General features: G+C 34.2%; 1 protein-coding gene across 1 annotated transcript in view; it reads left to right on the top strand.

Annotated features, from left to right (window-relative positions):
• Positions 1–27092, top strand: part of LOC118268529 (uncharacterized) — a 91787-nt gene that overhangs the window by 1029 nt on the left and 63666 nt on the right. The gene's annotated exons all lie outside the window — the stretch shown is intronic.

Consider the following 27092-nt stretch of genomic DNA (forward strand, 5'->3'; position numbering starts at 1 on the left):
TACCTCATTAACATTTACAAATTGGCAAGCTTTTTCAAATGCGAACTAGATTTTACTAGCCACCAAATTCATAACATACTTTTCAACTTAGAATGCCACTAAACTAAATAAACAAATCACAACAGAGACCCTCTCTCTCTTCTCTTCGAACAGGAAAATCATATATCAGACTCATATGAGCCTTATTTATAAAACAAAGTTATCGGAATTCGTAAAAGCAAAACCAGGTGTATCATGTTTATCAAATCAATAACCTTCATCTTCAAGAATAAAGAAAACCAGACAAAGGTTCACACTTGATGAACAATGGCGACATTACACATGTACTCTACGTACTTATTTAGACGGCGAGCTTCTACTTACGGTATATGATTTATGAGTATCTGATTCACTGTATATATCTATAAGTATTACCGTTAAGTTAGACATAATGCTATTTATTATTGAACTCAACTTCCTTGTTTCTTTATAACAGGTCTGATGACCTATTTGTCTCGGTTTATTTATAAGATCAAAGAGCAATCATGAAAGAATGAAGGAATGTGGGTACTCGTTACCCTAATTGTATAACGCACTTTAATCAGAAACGTATTCAGAACCAAGTACCATGTCATGGGTTATAAGAAAAGTAATAGGACAGATTTAAGTGTCCTATTGCTCTCAAACTAGATACATGAGCTATTTATAAAGATCTATGCATGAACTGAACAGAAATCTATCATAAAGTCAAGTTCCAAATACTTAAAACTTCCAACATACATACACAACCTCACGCCAGTCTACCATAGGGCTAGACAGAAACAATCGAACGCCAATTTCTACAAATCTTACATACCTCTTTTGCTTCATCAACAGTCATCAGTCTTTTCAAGCATGGTCGTCGGTTTTGGCCCTTATTTAATATATCGCCAATCTGGGCGCTATATGTCCGTCTAGGGTGCCCTCTACAGACGGCCCCATTCATATCCACCTTGGATATTTCTTTCGTAAATCTGCTTTCATCCATACTTTCTACATCCAAACTTCCAATACGTAGTAAAATAATATAACCTACAATGGCTTCCTATCACAATCTCAATTTAAGGAGTTTCTTAGTGGTCGTATTGAACAGAATGTTTCTATAACCACAAAACAATTTAAATTCTAAATTAGCTTTCGAAACCTCGCATCATGATCGCGTGAACTTACGACCTCTAAAACTCTTGCCTTCTAAACTATCACTTTCAAAGTCCTCTTCGTGTCAGTAAACAATTAATTCTTAATACACGATTGCCAAAATATCTAAACAAACTCGTGCTTAACTTAGGTCAAAATAATCAATTCGATTTAACTAAGAATCGTGTATTGAACAGCTTCAATAAATCGTGGTAACTGTAAGATATAGATCTCCCATGTAAACATATTTTGAAAGAACGGGAAGAAAAACAATCATTCCCCAGATAAACAAAACAAACATACAGGTTGACTTCCTGCTTTTTTAACTATAACGTAAACACAACCTGTCACACGCGTATTGGTTCATTGTTTGGTTCATTTGCACAGAAAACCATCTTTTAAGATTATTTTCGCCTCCAAGGCAATTTAATGTACCTACATTCGATGAGCTGGCGCAGTCAACATGGAGAATAATGAGCAATCAACACGCAAACTACATGATCCTATCAATGTGTGACCACATAGGTATATAGATGTAAATCTATTATGTATGTGATGACCACAGACATCGCAAGGGTATTAGTCATAGAATATGTAAGTCCGTTTACTCAAATTTGGAATCGATGCACTTAATGTCCATTGTATTTTTGCATACAAAAATAGTGGATGATTCCTAATTTAGTTATTCTGTAGGCGTGTTGTTTGACATTGCAAAGTCCAAGTTTCCTGTAGCATCAACTGATTTCATCAGTAAATTATAAAACTATTATCACTATGAAGACCATTTTGTAACAGTAAACAGTATTGACAATAATTATACCAAGAAACGCTATGATGACATAGCATTAATTTCATTGACATAAGCAGGTTACCGACACTACTATAAAAGCCTTACTTATTTCGCCATCATTGAATTGAACTGCATGATATTCTGCAACTACGAAGTTGCAGTGGGTCGCGCTTAAACGGCCTCAACCGTTGCATAACCCAATTTTAAAACAACAACCATTTAAAATGATGCGAATCGTGACGATCGTGCGTTACGTTTTCATCGCTAGGCAAACATTGCGAAAGCCTTTTCTCCGGTAATCTGGTATCTAATAGTTGGCCATTAACCATAAACATTAACTATAATACGAAGATTGAATATGGGTTAAATATTATAATAGATATCATGTCAATTAACGTATAAGTACAGTTTGGCAATAGACTTAAAATTGGTAAACACACATCATAGGTAGCAAGTACGCAAAAGTGCTGCAACTCTGCCTACCCATCATAGAGAGTAATAGGCGCTATATTACTGATACTAGGTACTTACAGTTATGTAAAGACCATAGTGATGTAAAGAAATGTTTATCGGACTCACATTAAATTTTATTTCTCTTAACTATGCAAGTGAAGTAAACAGACATAATATTTATTGCTTCGAACAGGCAGTGACTTGCTCCTTAACCTCACAAGAATGCAGAAGACTTGTAGTAAATAATAAATGTCTAAGCACTAACTGTAATGTACTAGTTACTGACAAACGATAACTGTCGCGAACAACCTTTTAATAGAACAAAGATATTGGCATTACTTGAAAATTATTACCGCTTTCTAAACTTTAACTTAAGTAGAATGAGCTTTACATACCTGCAGAATTCTTCAACTGGCCGAGATCCCAACATTTGGATTTTAAACTTTAAAAACATTATAAAAGAACTTATTACTTAGTAGATTACTTACACTCACTACAAAGAAAACTTTACCGCGATGTCCTTAGGGCTCTACAAGCAACAGAAACTGACAATACCGATTTGACCTTTCTAACAACCACATCATCGTTCATATTCATTTGTAGTTTGCCATCCAATCATGCATCGCCACACCAGAGTTTCGCGCAGTCGCAATAACCATTTTTAATACATCATCATATCATCGTGCCCGAAAGAGTAGGCAGGAATTCATAAACATCATAGACACAAATCATTTTTATGGAATAGGTAGGGGACAAAGAGCGGACGGGCGAGTAGACGCCACCCATACACACCCGCAACACGAGAGGAGTAACAGATTCTATACTATTACTGAAAATATTTAAAAAACCATACATAATACCTTTCCTGATCCAGAGAAATAAGACACTATTCACTAGACAGTCGCATTAAATCCCAAAAATATTTATATAGAAGTACGTTACATAAACAAACTAACAATCATTATTGTTATTGTCAAAAAACCAGTCGTGTAACGTGATAACTTTTATTGTTTTCTCGACGAACAAAAAAAAGGTCTCGTCACGACACGGTGAAGTGATTTTGAGTTTTGCTGAAACGTAAAATCATCATGAAAACTAACACCACTAAATACATTATTGTCAACGCAATGAGAATGATACAGACGACCGGAAACTTGGCTTGGAAGGTAGCGAGCCAAAGTAATAATGGCATGCAACCACTACCTACTTACTATTACAGACACGATCACCATCTAAGGTATAAAACCTCATTAATAGGATACAAAGACACGTTATTATTGTTCTTGAACTTATGGTCTTGTTAAACTAACAATATTGTCTGTATATCTTCACATCACGTGAAATATACCTACTAAGTAATTAACATAACTGCGACAACAGTCGGCAGACCAGTGAATCAGACAAGGGTCATCGGTGACGCATAGAGCTTTGCGGAAAATACCAATACTTTCATTTGCAAGTCCAAATTAAAATACTCACTAGAATATGAGACAAGTGTATATGAATTTTGATTATTAACCTCCAAAATGCTTACTAGATAATATTGTACCTGTTCTGTCACATTTAATAAATCACTGTTTAAAATTGATATACTTCACCAACCGATTGATAAACAGCGATCATTAAAATACAGATTTAGAGTCAATTAACGGTGATAAGCCTAATAAATTAAATGTGTAAATCAACTTTATCTTCTTAGAATACATTTAAAAATGGGTTGTATGTTAGATTAGTATAAGTGTACCGGTACTACAACCAAAGGAACCACAGTGCTATAATAAAGCGGTTAAGGCGGCAATGAATAAGATATCAATAAGTGAGCGATCGATGAAACTCGACCGGCGATTGTTGATGACTTAAGGTGGCTTGTGTGAAACGGAACGATAATTTACTGAGAATTCACATATACTAAACGAAAACCAAACTACACAGAGTCGGAAGAATTAAAATGCAAACGACAATACAAGTTTGGTTTAACGTTTTAAAGAAAATTCGTGATAGAGTGATTCGATAAACATTTTCAAACCATGAGTAACCATAGTTTGTTTGATACGCACACAAATTCAAGCGAAACCATTAAATTATGCTATACAGACACTCGAAATGTTGACATTTGGACCCCAACATAAAGGTAATTGAATAACATTGACAATGTGGCAATCGGTTCAATAACCATACCGATAAAATGAACGACAACGTGTGTGCTAACAAATTTACATCACGCTAATATAATATGTATGCATTTTGAAACTAACAATTCAAAACTTGTTTAATACAGTATTATTTATTCTATTGAAATGGAGACACTGACTACATATTGTTGCAAATAAACTCAGATCAATTTGAAGTATCACTTCAGTTTATTAGGATTAACCTACCAAACATTTCAACCGCTAAACGATTAAAAATGTTCGAATCGGACTTTATAGTAATAAACGTTAGCATAATATTAAAAGGTCAATCAACTTCATCGCATTCGATATTTTATTGAGTAATGTAAAGATATAAATTTTCGACTGTTATGGTGTGTCAGTAACAGTTAGTTAGCCAAAGCAACAATTAGTTATATCCAAAACAGAAGTAGAGAAATGCAAAACGAACAAAATATTACTACCTATCAGAACCTACCAGAGTCATAATAACTACTTCTAATTCAAGATGACAAAAACTTTGTTATAATTAAAAGATTTTATTTTCATAAAGGTCTATCTCTATTGACAAAAGTAATACTATCCATTTGATTGTGTAAGTGGTACAGACCCTTTAGTAGTGGGCGCATTACGTATGCGAGTCAGCGTCGACTTGTGCGCAGGACGTTGCACCCGCCTCGCCTCTCACGATACCTTCCACACGTCTATGACCATTGACTATTCGACCGTGCGAGGCAGATACATGAGCACCTTTATTAATATTTTTTTTATCATTCTTTCATTCTGTACTAGTTAAGTCAAGACACTTCAAATCTCCAAATCATATGGTGTCAAAATTATCAAATTGTATTGAAAAAATAACATTTAAAACAATTGTTTTGCTATAATTTGCCCTGTTTGGTTATTTGAGTTTATTCTGTTAGTCAGGGTTAAAATCTGACCAGATATTCTCGAGTTTTAAACGAAAAGAAAGAATTAAAGTTTAGATGAGACAAAGAATTTTGAGATGATTCTTCGAAGGCATTCTACAACGCGACTCGCGCTGTTTATGACTGTGACCAAACGAGAAGTGTATCGGATGATTAAATGAAATATTTTTACTAAAAACCATGATCGCGTTGATAAATGGTAATACGCTATGCATTTTTGATAAACACGTTTCCATTTTAAATTAGTTGTCCGGTATTTAATACAACTACTTTATACAAGTTCTTCCATTTCTTCAGTGAAAGCAGTGTTAATTATGGCATACTAAAAATGTTTTATGACAAATTTTAATATTCTAGCTAAGCTTAAGGAAATGAGATTTCCTGTCCTTCTTTATAGGGGACCAGACAAATCGTGTCTAAGTGCAGAGGATGCGATTAGCTTATAAAATGTAAAGGTTTGGGTGCGATGCCCTACCCTGTAGCAGACAGACAATTTATCTATAGTCTGTTGAACTACAGATTGGTTAAAGATGTGTCTTCAGTTATTTTTAGTGTAAATGAAGTCTTAGTAAAATAACAGCGACCTATGATATCATTACCTATATTATCAAAAATCATTTATCTTCGTTGATAATCTAGGTTTTTTGTTGAGCGGGGAAAATCATCCAATGACTTCTCCCGCCTTGGGCGAGGCGAGAGGGAGTTTCGGACGCTTTCCTACTCCTGCTTTTAGAGCCGAAGCCCTGGTAACTCAACTACTTTTTGCTGTGTTTATTTACTTATTAGGTTTTAAACTTGGATAGAAAAATTCGAGGGTTTATCAATTGCGGCATCCCACATTTCCGTGTCATTGTTACTTAGTGGAGTGTAATTTCTATGCTTTACGTGAAAGTGCCTATAACTTTCTATTTAATTTTATGATACACGAATAAAAAGCTAACGATTGTCCTCTCAATCGGATGTCGCAGTTTAGCACTAAGTACCTACCTATCTATTTTTCTATTGTAGCGATGTGTAAATAAATAATGTGTGTACCTACATTATGCTGAACTACATTACTAATAACAGTCAAATTTTATGCCTAGTTATTAAGCAACGTGGTATTTTCTCATTAAATAAATTTAAAGTCTATACAACTGTTTATAAAAGCTCTAATCACCCAAAGGTTAAATTGAGTCTTATGCATTAAGTCTGCCTATGTTATTTTGTAGCATGTAGACTAAATTAATAAATAAAAATCTTTTATTAAATTATTGACTATTGTTACTTATTTGACGAGGAACTCGACTAGTTTCAAGCCACGCAAGAGGCTTCAAAGAAGTTATAATATAAATAAAAAACTTACAACAAGATTTCAATATGGTAAAGATATCATAAGCTTAGATACGTGCGTGATAGAAAAAACATTTAATAAACTAATTGAAACTAGGCTGAACATGGGTTTATAGATAGGACACTTGCATAACCTGTTTTCCACGACTGACATGTAAGTATACGAGTTTCAACGTGTGCGGGAAGGCTCAGCACAAAAATAAATAATATGTCTCCCACTCAACCGGTTTTTTTTTTGTTTTGAATACTAGCCACAGATACAATTCTAAGGTAAATCAACAAAAGCTCTAAAACAATAAACTATAAAGTCGCTAATGTAAAACAGAAAATGAGGATCCCTCTATTTACTCATAGGGCCAAAAGATGATCCGGAGCTGCGGACCACCTAGTGGATGCAGGTGGAAGCGGGAGTCTGACACTCCCTCGCGGCTCGCCCAAGGCGGGATTCATTAAATGATTTCTCATCATCATTCACATCTCATCCAAAAAAAGGGCCAAGAGATTTGAAAACCTACTTACTCAAACATTTAACACTACCAACCTAACCGAACTAATTAAAAACAACCGCCAACGGAAAACTGCATCTAAATTCTGACACTAATGAATACACTATGAATTTCCTCTTTAATTATTTTTGTCATTCAATTTAGTTTGACGCGGACCCTCGACCTGAATTGGGTATGAGGCCGACACAATACACGTCCATCACGTACCAACATACGCTCGTGATAAATAAATATTATAATTTGACATACTTGTGTCGATAACCGCAACTCTGAAACTATAACCGTAATTGTGGTGAGGGACGGTAGTAAATAGTTATTACCTATCAGTTTTGTTTGCATTGCAAAGATTGATAAATGCAATTTGTGTTGCAAGTTGGTAAAAAAATATTTATAAATGTTTATATGGATTAACATTATACAGATCAATAAAAAATCGAATAATAATATAAAGCCGACGAGTTTGTTTATTTGTTTGTTAATTTGAACACACTAGGTTCGGGAAGTACTAGTTCAGATTGAATAGTTAATTATTTTTGTGTTGGATAATCCATTCATAAAGGAAGGCTGTAAACTGTAAAACATCACACTGTGATCAATAGGAGATGAACAACAGACAACAACTTCTATTACATGATTCACATAAATACTTGTATAGAATTTATGCAGTTTAAAAAATATCATAAAAGATTTTCGGTAATTTTTTTCTGAATTTCAAAAGTCAGCAGCACCAATACAAGAGAGTTGTGGTTTAGTATGATGTAAATATACCTACTAAAAGTACAAAGATTAATTTAAAACTGTATTTTCATGGTTTAGAAGTTTGTTTATAAGTGAAATATTAATGTGTCCTCATGATAAATATTTAATAGTTAAAGATGGCAACTATAAGGGCAAAGTAATTAGTCTTTTATTTATTTAGAAGATCGAACAGATTTTGAAAGCAAAATAATAAATTACAACTATCGGTTGTTACCAAGACTCCTGTAATTTGGTGAATCGACGGATTATTCTTTTTTATACCTAAGTTACTTTTAGAACACCGGTTACTTTAAATATTTATAACTATTTTATATAATATGTACTCATTGCTAAGATATTTATTATTACTTTAAATTACTCAGATTATTCAAATATTTAAATAATGTTTTCAGAATTGCCTACTTAAATATTATTATAATGTTTTTTTTCTTCTTTATTGGCAACTGAGTAATTTAATCATTTGTTAAGTTACATACATGTGACATAAAAAAAAAATTAAGTACCTACAGTCGATTCTTCGATTTAGTAAAATGATTATTGTAAAGTAGGCAGTGTAATATGAATAATAGCAGTATTAACTATAGTTATTGTATATATTATAATAATCTACAATGCAAAAGATTTAGTATTTGTTTAAAAAAAATTATAGGTAAGATTTATAAAATGTTAGTTCGTTAACTTTTTTCTAGTTTTTCTAAGACAGAAAACAACAAATTAGGTAAGAAAACTGTATGTAAAGTGTACAATGGCTAATAATAACTAATTATATTAAATATAAATACATAATTAGATTGCACCTCACACAAACACATTAATACATTAAACACAAAACAAGTAAAAAGACAGCAAATACATACCAGATCAGCGATCGGGTTTCAATTCAAAGCACAGCAAAACAGCATACAAGTTTATTTTATAGCAAGCAAGCAAACAAGTTTAATTTATTAGAGCAGAAATAGCAAACTTTTCTTCACTAAATCATGCGTATTAATTACATCTATGAGAACACTTAAAACATGTTAAAGAAGCACTTTAAATACACTATTCTTCTATTATTTTACAATTACCAGAAAAAATACTATTGGATACATGGATATTGGATAAAATAATATAAAATTTTATATGTAGAACAGTAAGAGAAAAGAAAAATTTTGAAAATGAACGAGTGATTGCAACGATAAACACTTGACAGATGAAAGGAAAAAGGAACGAACTAAAAGTGTGTGTTGCCAATTTAAATTAAATCAAAAATAAAATTAAGTGTTAGAAGAATTTCTAGTTAACGTGCTGGTAATTGTAGCATTAAACACTTAATAAAAGTTTCGGCAAGTTTAATATATTTTAAACGAATGAATTTATTTACATAGCAAATTGGTTTTTATTTTTGGTGAAAAAATGGTTAAAATGGTCTTAATTTTTAATTACAATAACAACACAGGTGCATTGCTTCACTTAATTCATTCATTCATTACAATACAAGAAGCAGGTGTTAAACTGTCAAGTTCATTTCAAAACAAACAAACTTTTTGTTGAAACACGCGCTATACAGTAAACTTTTTAAGAAACTTTCCAAAATTACAAGCATTTGATAATCATTTTAATAATATAATATTGTTGTGGTGTTGTACCTGTGGTGTTCTGTCTGTTCGGTAAGTGCATTTGCCATACATTATTAATTTTACGAATTTTATAATTGTTTTCATCATTCGCGGAATTTTAAGATTGTAAAGATGCCTATTCATATTTAGTGGTGTTTAAATTTAGACAAACGTGAATGCCTATAACTGAGATACGTTTATCAACCTATCGTTTTAAACTAGGTTCCTTCTTAAGTACCTAACTGCCTTTTTGCTTACGCGGGATAGCCGTGGTTGCCAAATCAACTATCTACCGAGCAAGGGATCTCGGGTTTGATTATCAGGAAGTAGCTAGATACAATATTTATTCAAGTTTACAAAAATCACAATAATAACAAGGAATCTGGAATTATACCTGAACAAAAATCTATGATGACAGGTTATTTAAATAAACTTTCATTTTAAATTTCTATGAAAGGATCAATGACTATGCTTAGATGTAGAAGTAGCAAGCTACAACAATGACATGCCCTACAACATAATGCTGATAAAAAAATGATTTAAAGGCTAAATAAGCTTAAAGGTTTTTTTAAGAAATGTTGCCCCACATTAGGATTTTCTCCTGTGTCGTGGGTGCGTTTACAAACATACAAGTTCACATGCACATTCGTTCATTGTACTCCATACATGGGAATGGTATATATTCCTACTATGTATTGTCTCCCTAGGATCTTCATAGCGCATCTTACTCACACAGCATCAGTAGAAACGGTCACATAACTAGTTAATTAGTTTCAAAATCATTAATACAAAAAGTATCCAGCATTGGAGGAACCATCCCTTGGGGGCGTTAACATTATTGTTATTTATGTCAACTATCTTCAACATTTAGGTATTCACAATCTTGCAATATCTATAAGGGTATGTTAAACATAATAACTCTTTAAGTATATTGGATTTAAGTTGTAATCGCAACTACTTTTTCAACACTATATCCTAAAATAATTGTTTTAACTGTGAAAAAATGCACTACTAATACCATATGGGGGAAGCCTCTTATAACTTAATTTAAACCACATATTTGTTATCATCTTGGCTGACAATATATGAAAAATGAGTGAATTAGACCCAAGTAAGCCAAAAAGTGCATTATTCTCTTTGAGCTAATTTCAACACTGTTTACAAATACCACATTATAACAGCCGCGCCGCATGTCCGTAACATTCCTGGACAACCTACAACACTACAACTCGTCTGTGGTTAAGAAACAGGGAGCTGTTCACACAGAATTTAAAACTTGATTAATTTCATTATTTATTTTGTTTCATTTCAATTGGATATATACCTACTTGTTGTTATGTTACTGCAAACTGCAGTACCGATTTCTTCACTGCAAGATCGATAAGCTATAACTACGATTGGTATACCCATTCTCTAAAGCTTTTGAACTCAGAGATAGAATAATTAAAACTAATAAATATGCATAAATACAGGTTCTTAGAAACATAGATAGATATAGCGATCTTTAGACAGTCGTCAACCAACTGGTCGTTCCGTTATTTCCTACAAATCGGTGCGCATACTAACACCTTCGTTTCCGCTGCATTCGTAGAAATAGCGTCCTTTACGTTGTACAAATACAGGTTGTATTTCCCTGAAAGATTTTGTCACTTGCGACCTTCTGACGCCTACTATTTTGTCTGTCGATAAGGCTCTTGTAAAGGCTCGATGCTTCATAGAAGATTCGTCATGTTCCATATCAGGCAGGTCACTAATGTTAATGTCAACAAATTGATTGGTTTCGTTATAGTTTAGATACATCGTGAGGTAATGAAAAAAGGATTAAACACGTTTAAGTTCATTTAAGATCAATGTAGTCCCTGCGACAGTTTGACGGTCGACTTGCGTAGGCTAAAATGTAGCGATTATCTAACAAATACGATATTTATTATTTCAATGTTTCACGAAAGGAAATATACTTCCATGTTTTTGTTTACATTGAGCTATGTATTAATGAATCGTAAGTTAGGTACTTAAAAATCAACCGTGGATGGAAATTAGCTGACCCAGGATTTGACCCCAAATTATATTTGCTCAGGCAAGGATTTCATGCTATAAAGTCTTTACAACGAGACAGTTTCACTGGTTGTTTAATACTTACTTTAATTACGTTGTTACTTACTTTACACGGGTCTAGACCACTTTTTGTAAATAAACCACTATTGATTGGACCAACCAATATCCTACAACAGCAAAGATCTTTAAACTTATCAGATGTATACAAAAAACTAGTAACACCACTCTAGTTTTTAACTTGTCTCAAGTCTGGCTTTTCCTGCGCTACAGGTTTCAATGCTTAAATACCTATTTGTGACAACATACGAGCCATGGTCTAGATACAAATATTGGTAGACAGTAGATCTACAAAACTTGCTTAAAACAAAACATCTATAACGGTCAAATAGTTATTCCTGACTGACTTATGAAAGTCAACGACTTTTGCCATTTTAACGTAAATTATTTGAGGATGCTCACTACTACTTACTCATAACTTTGAGCCCTGTTTCTTACTTGAAACTAGTCGAGCAATTATATTATGTATTTTAACTTAATATTACTTTTTACGATGTCGTGGTACCCCGGAGGTATAAGACGCCTGTTTCTCATCCATGAGCAACGCTGGTTCGAAACCTACCAACGACAAGTACCAATGTGATATTTTTCCGAGTTATATGTACTTCCCAAGATTATTTTGATACCACTGACAAACGGTGAAGGAAAACATTTTGAGGAAACATAGGTTTATAATTTCTAATTATAAGTCTGAAATCACCAACCCGCATTGAGCAAGCGTGGTGATTAACGCTCGCACCTTCTCTGTGTGAAAAGAGACCTTTTGTCAGCAGTGGCCACGTTGATTCTGTTGATGATGATTATGTTTCTTTGTAATGTAATTTCTAGGAACAAAGTTCAATAAGTAGATAAATCAATAGATCGTGCGTAATGTTCCTAGAGACCGCTCAAGCCTAGTGATCACACATAGGTCGGCTAATCAGTGCAATTATGGCTATAATTATCACCCGCTTCATTTGGTATGTATGCTAAATATCTTAGCCAATAATGCGGCTATGTATGTTAACAAGTGACGTCAAAATATGCCTGCAATTAGATCCTGTCAAGTAAGAATGCGGTCTTTAGTAAGATGTTTGATAGATTTGGTAATGGAATCTTAGTTTTCTTAGTAAGGCATACTAATTTAGTTAGGTTGTATTTAAGCTATGTTGGCCTGAGTGAAAATAATGATAGGTAACTGCTAAGCACGACAAGATAAAACAAATCTAAAATGTTATATGTACGTGCAACTGATGATAATGACGATACGATGACCTGAGCAACATCGGTTACATAACGCAAGTGAACTATTGAACACAAGCTCACATACACATAAAATGCCTCTAGTCATATAGCATACATAAGCATAAACTATGTATGTAACTTTGTACCTACATACATTCGCGCTCCGTTCTACAATTTAGGTCAGACCCAGTTACATATGCAACACTTTTACATCCATTAAACTGTGAGCACCATATTGTACCAGTTTCAAATGATGCTATCAACGTGAGAAAGGAAGAGAGAAATAAGTTATTATGTAAAAAGATCTGTTATCATACAGGACGACATCTCCATTACTTTAAAAATATAAAATACTAGTTACTTCCGCGCGATTTCACCCGCTCTGCTCAGCTCCTATTGATCATAGCGTGATACAACTTTGCACTATGACACTAGATCTCAGAAAGCTTGCACTTTCTCGGCCTCCATTTACCAATGTGTAAAAAAAAGTTAATCGGAGTGATTGGAATAAAATAATTGAATATTCAATCGGGAAATAACATTTAAAATACAGATGTCCCTGAAGTCGACGTCCAAATGGCACCAGGTGAACGGCAAATAAAAAATTGTCAAAAAATATAAAAAAAAAATCTAAGTCATACAGTTTTTAAATTACAGTGCCTTACGTATGTGTTATCCACGAAATACACCCTGTATTACCCTGTGCAGTCTTCTAACTCTTGTTGCTACAAATGTTTATATTTTCGTTGGTTTTTTTGCTTACCTTATCCCGTATAGGGCTTTAGTAGTAATGCTGTATATTACGAACATACAGTGTTATGTCACACATTTAGTGTACTCAATAGATATTGACTGATCTACATAACCACGTGGGACTGGCCTGTCCTAATCTAAAAAAAAAACCGTTTAAAATGGCCTGCACTTTGAACCTCTTTTGCATAACTACTCAATCAATCATGGTAAGACCCGAAAGCGATCATTAGACATGCAGATTTCAAGTTACGCAAGTGAACTGGCAGACAGACCTTTGTCTCGGGCTTTCTACGTGACAAGTACGCAAGGCGAACCGCCTACGTGGACTGTTAACCTGGTATTTATAGTACTGATCGTCACGATTTTGACTTAATGTTTAAGGGATAGTCATTCAATCAATCAACCACTAAGATATTGGTTTGATAGTCTAATGTTAGTTATTGGTTAGGAATTATGACTTTACTCAATCGATCATTAACTTTGTCGGTGTTTTAGATAACAAATTATTGAACACTACGCCTACAGGTACGGATATAATTCTTACCATAAATGGATCGATCTATATCGGTTACTTTAAATATAACAGAATATTAATTACCTAATCTATGTTATCACTGTCCATCTTGCTGAACTTTGCTTATAAAAATAACTATTTATTATATCTTTTCGCGATTAACATCTGAAAGTAAAAAATCACACTTGGTAGTCACCAAAAATGTCTCAATTATTTGGTTCTTGCCACGCTCCAAATAACCTTGTGGGCTACGAGACAAGTTGAACGAGTATAATTATATTAATTATTTCTAAATCAACTGAGACGTAAGTGAACTAATGTCGAAACATGATACTCATGGTAATCATGGTTTGACATTTGATATTGGCGCCATTATTTTGATTGTTGGTTAGACAGGTCCTCAAAAAGTCTTTCAAATACTTTTTGCGACCGTTGAACGGTAGAACTGATATCAAGTGTCAATTGAATAAAGTTTGTTTAGACATGGTTTTTTCTGCAGTCAAGGAGGTAGTATAACAGGTTAGTAGTCTTATTTAGAGCTAGTTTATAAACCGAAAACTTTCCTAGCTCTCTCTCTCTTTTCAATTTAATATTTGTCGATTTTGTTACTGAGACTGAGCTTTTTTTACGGTATAAGCTAATGGTAAGCAATCGCCTCTGCCATGTACACCCGAAACACCAGAGGCGTTATAAGTGCGTTGGTGGCTTCTTGGGGGTTAGGAATTTAAGGGTTGCTGGGGATTAGGAAGATTGGGAAGGAGGTAATTGAGCCTCCAGTAACATCACTCACACAACGAAACACTACGTAAACGGTGTTTCACGTCGGTTTTCTGTGAGGCTGCGGTATCACTCCAGCCAGCCCATTTGTCGAAGCTGTGGGATCTCTCCCACAATTAAAGTTTACATTGAATTTCGTACATTTAAAACATCGAAGGATGGATTTCGTAAACCAAACAAAGAGATGTTGCTTTATTAACGACTGTCTGACATTAGAAGAAACCACCAATGAACTTTAGTTTTAGTGGTAGTAAAATCTATTTGTCCATTTTGAAAAATGTCAACGTTGTATAAATAATTATAGCTTGTATCCAATCAGCGTTAACCTTTAATGGTTTTGGATATTACGAGTACATGACTAATCTTTGAATAGTGACGTTAAATTGTATAAATGAGGTTTTAAGTTATCAGGAAGAATTCAACTACATTCTATGTGTTTTCCTCTCAGATGTGGCTCCGACCCTTTTCCGAGCAACCATTTTGAGCGAAGTTTATCAGACATAAATACTAGACATATACTTCTAAAATATTAGACACGTTGTTTTTATTTTCTTACGGAAACAAATACTTTCGAAGATATGTTGATTTGAAACATCGCTTGACGTCACTTCTTAGTACGTTTTTGTTATCTGACTGATGGACTAAATAGATTTTTAATTTACATACCCCGTCAACATCTTTTTTCTGATCCTCATTAAATCCCATAATACTTAAGCCAATCGCGACGACGAAGCTTTGTGCTGAGTAATCACATTTAGAAGTAAATAAATGTTTACTATTACCTTATTTCCTATAGAAATTATAGTGTAAAGGAAAGTTATAAGTACGTACTAAATCTACTGTTAGATACTCATAAGAATCAATTACAATTTGCATACTACGATAAAACATACTATGTATATCCATTCATGAGGTTCTTGCACTAGGGAAAGCGATTCTGCTTTCACGACTTAATGTAAACTTACTCCTTAATTGACAACATGTCGAATAACTTCTTGTAGTAGTTTCGTTTATTATAAATCTTCGGTATACATTATTCGTATTATGATTTGTTGGACTTAACATAGATATTTTCCATAGAAATCGTGGCTTTACATCAGAATAGTTTTCTATATCACTTAAGATAGAGTGCTCTGTTAAAGTTTTCTTTTTCTGGACCCGCGACTCAATTCTAAATTAAATAAAGTTCAATTCCGTTCGCAACCTCACTCACGACCAATACTAATTTGGCAATTTTATAACCAAGATTATGAATTTCAATATTGTTATCGTTATAGAAAAAAAAACTTCTAGTTCAGTAATTAACTAGTTAATTTGGTGAAAGGTACAAAACGCCTATCCCATTTGACACATAGTTTGACTTTTCTAAAAAGGGCAAAGTTACAAGGTTGTATTTAGGTCATTTCTAGGTTAGATTCTTACGTCATAGGTCTCAGACGAGTGAGAGGATATTTTGTTTGTAATTAACCTTTCAACTTTACTCCCACTCCTATAATTCCCATCGCTGACATTTCTGATTTCTCACAATGGACACAAGAATTTCGCTTTTCATTATAACTGAAATTCTTCGCCATTATTCTATAAAATACGAATTTTAGTCAAGAATTATGATTGCAGACTTTTAACCAATGCCTCCAAACGTTCTGACAAATCTACCTCCTTTAAGAAAAACCTACGTACAATATAAATATCAATTATTTATAAGTGACTCTATCAAAATTGCCAATCATTTTAGTGCTTATTATCTATTAATAATGATTTTAATGAGGCTGCAACCTTGCGCTGTGTGTTTAGAGAGGCGATGGTGATCAAGGCGACATTGATGGAACAATGCCAGTGTGGGTTCACTTACACCCATCTGTTTTATAAGGAAGGACATAGGTCGCTGAAAAATAAAACACACGCATGATTGTGGCCATAGAAACATCTCATAAATTATACCTACATGAGTTTTAAAGATAGAATGAAGTAATAAGACGCTGCGCTAACCACACGTAGCTTGGGAGTAAGTCAAGATTGGAGGTCCAATTACTATTGTCATTAGTCATTAGCCATATATAACTTTTCTCAATAATATGTTATTGCATCTGTTCGACGAAATAACTCGACCATATAAAGCCACGAAGCCAAGCCACAAAATCAGATACTCATAACTAGTCATCTTTATTGTCTCATAATGGTTCCAAAGTCTCATCCACCACTTCATTAGGTTTGATTAATTAGGTACTTGATACAGTACAACACAGAACTTCATCATAATCAGTTCGTTTCCTTTCCTTGATAGCAGTATCTCCAACAACATGACTAGATACTTACCTAGGTCAACATAACATTAACTACGCGTAATTTTTCTCAAGTAGACCGACGAGAATGTTGCAAAAAATTGTTTGCACTACATCGTGATCATTTCCTTCCGTCCTCTTTTCCTGGTCTTGAAAATGTCCTACAAGTTTAATTACCTACTGCATCAATAAATAGCCTTCATAAAAATGATCTACTACCTGCTTTATAGCTTGTATACTATTTACCTGTTCAACACCTACTTTATTAACACGTAAGCAAATAGAGTTATAGGCAATGTTTTAAGTGATTTTCTACACTCATATCAAAATCACATTAGTATCCATTAAAATCTCGGAGCTGCGGACTACCTAGCGGGTTACCGTGGCTCCGGCTCCAAAAGTAGGAGTAGCAATGGGGTGGTTTTTAGTCAGTAATAGTCTGACATTCCCTCTCGCCTCACCCAAGACAGGAGACATCATTGGATGATTTTCTCCCTCGTAAAAAATACATCAAAACACCAATGAATGTAAACAAATACTGAAGTGCCTTAGCATATCAAAACTACTTAATATAATTTGATATCTATTAAATACATTTTGTCTAATATATCAAGATCACACCATAATCTAAATTGAATTATTTTAGCCTGAAATGACACTTGAAACATTGTGCAGTGTTCAGTCTTACCATTATCTATTTGATTTAATAGGCTGTTGGTAATATCCTGTTCTCAGAAACTTGTAAATCAGTTACATTTGAATTTCTATTCCTGTCTGCTATCTGAGACAACTTTTACATAAGTTTTGAACTGTAAAATTGGTATTTAATGTCGTAATGAAGTGCTTTTTGCAGATATTTGTCAAGTATTTACTTAATCGAAAATTTTACGTTTTCATTGTAAACCGATTTAGATTTAAATTGGATTGTAGATCTACAAAAGAATCAATATTCAGCATTACACAATATCCGTAAAATTCATAAATAATAACTGATCTATTGTCCCTGTATTTTTCAATGATGCCGAGGTTCACGTCTAATCGTAAAATTAAGAAATCCAGCTACACTTCTTCACTACTTCCTTGATAACTAAAAAAAGATGGAAACCACCTTCAATTTTCTTTACCGCCTCCATTTTTTAAGTCAGATAATATCCCTAAAACGTCCTTTGTCTGAAAATCGCACAGGATCGCGTGCAAAGCCGCTGGCAGAAGCTAGTCCCATGTAATTTGATAGCATCAAACTTTATTTCTACTCCACAACATTGGTACAACTCTAAATGACTTTTTAATTGCTTGTAGTAAGATATATTCAAAGCATTATTTCCCGTATAAGTACCGGCAAGCCATTAATTAATCCCGGTCATCAGGTTATTAGTAGCGGTCTTTACTCAAGAAGTCAAGATATAGAAAGGTGCCCCTGCGCAGTTGACATATGTTAGCCAACGTTCAGGTATCGTGCGCAGGAAATTGTTAATTGTCATTTATCTATGACTGGTACAAGGCTGGATTGTAAATACAACTCGATATGAACAGTATTTTAAACTTAACAGTACTCTTAGTACGAGTTTGCTTTACGTTGAACGAAAACGGTTTTTTTGATTGGTTGGTTCATTCGCACGGACCAATCAGAGCACCGAACGCGCTCTCATTTCGTTTTCGTTCAACGTAAAGCAAATTCGTACTAAGGGTACTGAACCATTGACATCGTCTTCTATATTTTAAGAAAAAGCTATCACTATCACCACTAATTTGAATAAGCAAATAGGCATAAGAATTTTAGAAATTCCATCACATAATTGAAATTCTACTTAATTTAAAACCACTGTGATTGCCGAGTTGAGGTTAACTTTTACGTAAGTATAAATAATGCAATGAGAAAACTGCGTCATGTGAAAATACTTAAATATAAAAAGCCTACATCTACGCCATTTACTTGCAACAAATTGCATACAAAATCCACTCATACGAATAGTGTTCACTACTCCATCTCTTTAGCGAACCATTCAACCGCTGTACTGCGACTTCGCAATGGATTAAAATTTCTAAAGGTTATCTCGTATTGGCCGACCAACGTATGCAGGGGTAATAACCGGCCAACCTGACGCCGTTTTCTTTAGCATACCATGGGAAAGTTGTTTTAACAAGTCAGCCTTTGTGCGAGTGCGGCGAGTAAAATTAATAATTATTGTAAGAAATAAGAAAACCTGACTGCTTAAGAAGGAAGTCAATTTTCCAAACAAAGCCATGACGTGCGAGCAACAAACAAAAACTGTTCGTAAGTAATACAGCTGTAATTGTACCTGATGCTGCGATCTTCACACTTCGTTACAGCCTCAATGTCAGTGGTATCAATAGATTATTATTGTGAGAATTATCTTATAACTGTTTCTTCTTCGATATGCTGTAATCCTTGCGGTTTCGGTGCCATGGCCTCTTTTCTCTCGTGAGAACAACGCGCACTAAAGTTTCTAAACATTCCTGAATCTACGATTAACTGCTATGTAGTTGTTTAACCCATTTTCTTAATTGACTCCTACGAAACGATTTGTACTACATTTTTATTAGATATCGGTATGTTTTAATTAAATCACTTTATTAGGCAACATTTATTTTGGTCGGATTTTTTATTTATTTAAAGAAATCTCGGGGTCATTCAGGCTTGGAACTAAACAACGGTAGTTAAACTTGGTAGAGCGCCAAGTATATTTAAAGGATGATAATAATAACATCCTTTAAATATATTTAATCTATTATATAAAAATAAGTCGGGTTTTCCTTCCTGACGCTATAACTCCAGAACGCACGAGCCGATATCCACGGTTTTACATTCGTTGGAAAGGTCTCGGGCTCCGTGAGGTTTATAGCAAAAAAAATTAGGAAAAGTTTTGCATTGGTGGCGAAACGGAGTTCGCCGGGTTTCGTTCCACGGTTTTGCATTCGTTGGAAAGGTCTCGGGCTCCGTGTGGTTTATATAGCAAAGAATTTTCAAAAGTAAATAAGGAAACTCATTGGTGGCGAAACGGAGTTCGCCTGGTTTGCTAGTAATGTATAAATAACTATTTTCGGATCGGCTTCGATTTCAAAATCGTAAGCCTCAGATCACGCTCAGTTTCCAAGAAATAGGAAAACCTAAACCGAATATGTTATAAAAACTATACCTCCTTTTCCTACAGAAATTGTCAAAATGACCCTACTGACATTCGTTGATTCATCATCTTAAGACTCATAACCAACAACCTACTTGAGAAAAGAAAGAAAAATGAGATCAGGTTTTAAAGCTAGTTACTTGGTCTCTATTATTTCAATGGTAATTCACACGACGCCATATAGCACACAGACGAAACTTACATAAAAGATTTTAAGTGAGAGCGTTAGTAACAATAAGAACGGTCGTGACTCCAAGAAGACAGTTCCAATTTTAAAATCGTTTGTACTATGTTCTACTTTCGAACAACCACAAAAAAATCAATATCTTAAAATCTAGACCAATTCCTCAGTATTATTGACATTGAGACGAAATTGTGTATTAATATCAATGATATTTGAGAATCAATCGAAAGATAAACCGCAATACCTTCTTTTTTTAGGGGGAAAATCATCCAATGACTTCTCCCGCTTTGGGCGAGGCGAGAGGGATTGTCAGACTCTTACTGACTAAAAACCACCCCGTTCCTACTTCTGCCCTTCGACTCGGATCCCCGGTAAACCCGCTAGGTAGTCCGCAGCTCCGGAAAACCGCAATACCTAACATTAAAATCTTCCAGGAGAGTAGAAGATAATCCCTACAAATTGTTGAAAGCCTTAAAATGAAAAATTAAATATTGTTTCAATACACTGTAGCATAAGGAACATTTTTGAACACAGCCCTGCGTCAATACCCTAACAGGGTATGGAAAACCCTAGCAATACTCTTTAATTAACCACTCAGTGCATGTGTTATTTCTTAATAAGTATTTTCATAACAGGTCGTTTTCTTGTACCTGAGTACTCGAGTCCATTCGCCTGTCCCACATAGTTCGAAGTCGTCCAAGTGAGCGTCGATCTTACGTTTTGTAAGAAGTGGCACACGGTGCGTACTTCAGTTACATCGACGAAAACTACGGTATACTCTCTATGTACGATAATGGCGAAGTTCAAAAGAAAAGGTTACATCAAAGTGACTGTTCTAGTTTTAGAAGTAAAATCTCTTTGTAATATGACCAATTGATCGTTATTATCATGTATCCACCACTTCCTAAATTAAATTGGGTAGAGAAGTTATTCTGATACTTATTACTTTGTACCAATTTCGGAAGGATTTTAAGATGTTCGAAGTTAGGAAACATCTATAGCAATTAAAGTTAAGTCACGTGAACATGAAGACTCACTTAATTGTTTAAACATGGATTAATGAATGTGATTGGATGAGTATTTTAATTTAAAAACTGCATACGACCATTTTCATACATTTGCCTGGATGCATTCTTCAAGAGGATTATTGTAAGTTGCATAACTTGTTTTAGTCAGAAACAATGAGTTGGAAGAGAAGTGTCTGTTTAAAGTTATTTGGTGTCAATGCAATTAGGAGTGCTGTACAATTGTCGTCAATCAAGGAAAATGGAAGAAAAGCTTATTGCGAAAAATCCTAAGTATTTTGAGCAAGCAAGAGGAAAACAGCTTTAGTATTAAAAGCATATTGTGTACATGTTATTTAGTATAGCGGAAAGCGCCTCTCAAATACCGATTAACCTAATGCGGTGGTAAACGGATCAAACGGGCGACTAACGCGATAATAGGCTGATTTGAAATAAAGCATGATAAATCGATATGAAAGGTGCTTTGTTTTAGATAAGATATGGCTTAATTGAAACAGCAACTTTAATAAATATCCCTTGGTACAGCGATCGCACAAATTGGCCCGCCATTATTAATTAGCCGAGTAACTGACTTAGCACGATAGTCGTGCGTTAAGTCTTAATTTCAAACTCTCATTAGGTATATTAATTTATTTTGAAATATGTTTACTAAGACGTAGTTTTAATATGGAATGTAATTGGTTATTTTAATAAATTGTCAGCGTAATAATAATTGCGTTTGAAAAACTATTAGATTGCGTGTTGCTAAGCATTTTATAACTGCTATATTTGCTTCTACTCGGATACCTAAGCCTAGATGGCTACAAGCTTCTTCTATAAATACTTACATAGGTATTTGAAATTAGTCAAAACGAAATCTGCAATTTGGAGCCGAATTAAAACAGCAATTTTCAAATTTCGTGCTACTTGTTGTCTGATAGAGACCAGATTCCATTTCAAATAACCAAAACATACAAAAATTCCAAAATTCATTAATGTGGACCACTTTCGACTAATTTCAAATTCAAAATCTTTTTCAATTTCTAGAAAACGCAACCTGCATTCTCTACTAAGTGGATGCATTTAGCATACAATATATAAAATAAACTGCTCTTCAACCACATCATTAATTGGAAACAAGAATCGGAATTCCGTCACGACAGTTTTTGCTTTGACGTACAAGGATAAAGTAATCCTTGTGCAGTTTTTTAGATCCTGGACTACCATTCTACTGGATGTTGTCCCTGGCATGCCAGAGGTTCGCTCACCCTGTGTGTGCTTAAGCATGTTTGTATTACTGCGCCCTACACCAACGATAGCAAGCAAAGATAACGCGATAACGTTACATTACTATTGTCTCTAAGGCCATGGGAACATCGCTATGGGAAGTTGAACTTGTCGCGCATTCCCCGTCATTATCGACATAACTGTTTAATGAACTTGTTTTATGAAGTTTCATTGCGTAATACGGTACCGCGTAACATGTCAAGTTACGCATATTAACTATGATTGGTAAGACGCAGTTGTAATGCAGATGTCTCAAAGACCTTCGTGGATGGCATTGTTTACCGGGATTTTGAAAATCATGGTTTATTGTGTCCAAAAGTTTACAAACAGTTATGGTGTAGGGTCCTCATTTAAGCAAAAGTTGCCTTATATTAGAAGACTCCGCTCCTTCTTCAGAAAAGACTGTGTTCAAGTCATAGTTTTACATCTGTGTTACACCAATTGTTTTTCAAGTCGAATCCAGGAATTGTATAGTCTTTTTTTTATTAAATACTCGGATTAAAGCAAGTTAGTAACTGGTTTCTGATGAGTGACTACGCACTGCTTCATTGCGCGCCATTCTAACCCGCTGCACGCTCCACGGCAGTGCATACGCAGCCTTATGCGACATACGGTATATTGATAGGTATGGATGATAGATGAGGTAAGCTGAAGCCTCGTCCGTTAGCTAACATGATTCTATAAATTGTGTGTATATCCGTTATACTACCTGCCCTGTGGATTAGATGGAAGTAAGCGGCTTATACGTCTCAAGTTCCTTGATGATACTCGGAATTCTAGGATATTATGCAATGATCGGTTGCTTTGTTTATAAGATACTCGTGTGCAAACGAATGAAGGCATAAAAGTACTCTGCTACTTATCTACTTTTATACCTCCTGGAGTTTGGAGTATTGTGTTACAAGGATTTAGGTACATTACAGCAAATCTATTAAAGCAAATATTTGTCTTATGCTCAAAGTAGTTACCAGTGCTTTTATTGATATTTATTTTTGCAAATAGGTTACAAGATACCACTTTTACACGTCGATCTCTAAAATAACTAGATGAAGCCGGCATTTCCTATCGGACTACTCTAAGAAGAAATGCCGAAACAAACTCAGAGTTCATAGTCTCTTTTAAAGTCCAGATTTTAATACTCTTTAAGTAATTATAAACATAATTTTCTTTATATGAAGGAAAATAAAAGTACTTTGTAAAATTACCTCTCCATCATCCTTACTACTGGCAATATAGGAAGAGAGTTATAAACATTCAGTACGGCCACTCAATAAACTCAGAATAAGATAGTAGTTTAAATCCGATTTCTCTTAGATTTAACTTTTAAATTGTATGACTGCGTTCCACAAGGCTTTCTGCTTATATTAATATAAATAACTTTAAATAGTAAGTTTATGAACAATTTAATATTCTGTTGTCAAGTATATATCCCTTTATTTGCATACAGAAAAAAGAAAAGGTACGAAAGTTAGGACTTGGAAAAACGTTGCTTTATGGGAGTCCATCTATGCACATTGCACATGTTTGGAATGATACGGATCTCCCTACTTATATGTAGGTATATACCTTACCTTTGTATGAAACCAAAACATTTCCAATTGCTCCTCAAATCTTCCAACTTGGAAAAAATCCCCACACTTGGATTTGTCGTGGGTGCGTTTACAAACATACAAGTTCACATGCACATGACACCCAGACTCGGGTCTCGGTAGCAACAATTTGTGGATCACACAAAGAGTTGCTACGTGCGGGGATTGAATCCGCTACACGTTGCACGGCAGCCAGTTGACCATCCACACACCTACCGTACAGTCAAAAAAACTACAACAGATAATGCATTCTCTCTTTTAATGAAAAATATTTGAAGGCCACAAAGGTTCTGTATCCATCCATTGTATCTCTATCTCTGCTTCCTACAGTTTGAAAGACATATGCACTTTTGTAGGCAAGTTTTATGCACTATCAAATCAATGTATGAATAGGCTAGCCTTGGTTACCTTCCATATAATCGTCGTTGTTAAATGCAAGGTTCTTGGTTCCGTCGAACATTCTCCTTTACTTTTGTTTCAAGTTGCTAGCACAAGTGTGTTTAAAACACCTATCTTTCGCAATGCAATGTAAATCGGGTCACTAATCGGTAGTGTTTTATATTGACTTTTCGAAATTTATACTTATAGCTGCACTACATTTTTCTTTAAAATAGACGAAATTTTTCTACCTTATGAAAAACATTTTTTGCAATACTCGATTTTTTTGTTTGATTTCAATTTGTAACAGTAATTATACTGCCTTTTATTAGAAAAACTAAAAAAAAATACGTTACAAAATCAAGTCTACAATGCTCTCGCGCACCTTGCACGAGAGCAGGGTCACTGGTGACCGCTTGGGTGTCAGGAAGAAGAATTTTTAATTGCTTTATCATGTTTTAATGCTTTGAATTATATCAAAATCTGTTATTTTCCGGTAATAATAAATGTGTATTGTAATAATAAAAAGCAATCATAATATAATCTAAAAGGATCATCAAAACACAATTGGTTCAATAGAAGAATGGAAGGAAGGTGTGACCATTAAGCATATACGATGAATTATTATTAAGTCCTAATAATGGTTCATGAACTACAGTATCCGATCATAAATATTCCACATTGACTTTTGGAAAAAGACAATCACCAGTCACCACGCGTACACATATAGGTACATATGAGTCGTTAAAATGATAGCACAATCTATTTAATCATAAAAAAAAGAAAAAGTGATCGGAAAATCACACAAAATGGTCTCTTCCCAAAGACCTATGTGCATTGACATAATACAAGTCTTCAAGGCCCTCGACAAATTGCGTACCGTATTAAATGGAAACCGATTTAACTGTTCTACAGTCTCTGTAGAGTTGTCTGCTATCGTTTGCTTCCTTGCTGTAACAACCGTAACTATGAAGAATTCTTTGCATTATCGTACTAGGTATCTATACGTAAGTACTGTGATGCTGTGAATATTCTCATTGTATCTTCAGTTTAATTACTTTTATTGTAATGTAAGGACATGTAATGACCGACTATATGATGAGGACTTTAAGAAAATTGGTAACAAATCGAATGTTAAATTCATGATTTTAGTTTTCATTGACTCTGAGGAACAATTCCTTATCATGTTTGTTACTAAAATAATATAAATATAGGTCACAATATCATACCCTAAATTGGGAACAATATCCGATAAACCTTTCCATTGATTTCTTTCTTATCTCCCTCACCTATTTTTATAACGTGGCTTGATTTATAAACTGCGATAAAAATAAGTGGTTAAAATAGTTTTTTGAAGTCAATAAACTGTGTAATTACATTCATTATGCACATCTTAGACCCCTCGGTAGTCTCGAGCGTATCGAAGTGTTTAGACACCCTAGGCCAACCATTATTTGTAGCTCTGTAGTAAAAACGCTGAAGGCCTAAGGTCAGGCTTCACGCGCCGCTTGCCGCGAAGCCTAAAATGTTATTTAACTATTGCAAATATTTTATATAATTTAATTCTTAATGCAATGCTACAATAATTTCGGAATAGACCGTAAAAATTCAGAATATTTTCTCGTTAATCTGCTCATAGACTATGTTAGAAAATATTTTTTATTTATTAGATTTTCGCATGAAACAAGACAAATCGCTGTGTTCACAATTCATGGTCTGTTTTGTATTGGGAAGCACTGTATTGAGTTAGTAATTTATAAACAAATGAATAATGTATTCACTACCACATTAAAATTTAATGTTCTACGCAAATTAATTAAAATAGTCAATTATAAAGTCAATTAAAATGAGCTACCAATGAAATAATTATGAAAAGAGTTTTTATTAGGTCGTAATATTAAGTTGTTAAGTATTATTGCAACGTAATTATTTTTATATCTAGAATAAGATACTAAACTGGCATTACCTATTTATTTATTTTTTATTTTTAATTAATTTATTTGATTTAGCAATATACCTGTTTACCTACTTACTGTTAAAATGAATCTACCTTGACCATCTTCACTAAAACTAATTTACACTTCTTACGTGCGAAAATTGCATGGAGCAAAGATTTTTCGCGCTTAATTTTAATCGGAGTGTTGATGTACCGCGTGCCGGGGTCTACAAG

This window comes from Spodoptera frugiperda, chromosome 29, assembly GCF_023101765.2.
Source record: "Spodoptera frugiperda isolate SF20-4 chromosome 29, AGI-APGP_CSIRO_Sfru_2.0, whole genome shotgun sequence".
Lineage (NCBI taxonomy): Eukaryota > Metazoa > Arthropoda > Insecta > Lepidoptera > Noctuidae > Spodoptera > Spodoptera frugiperda.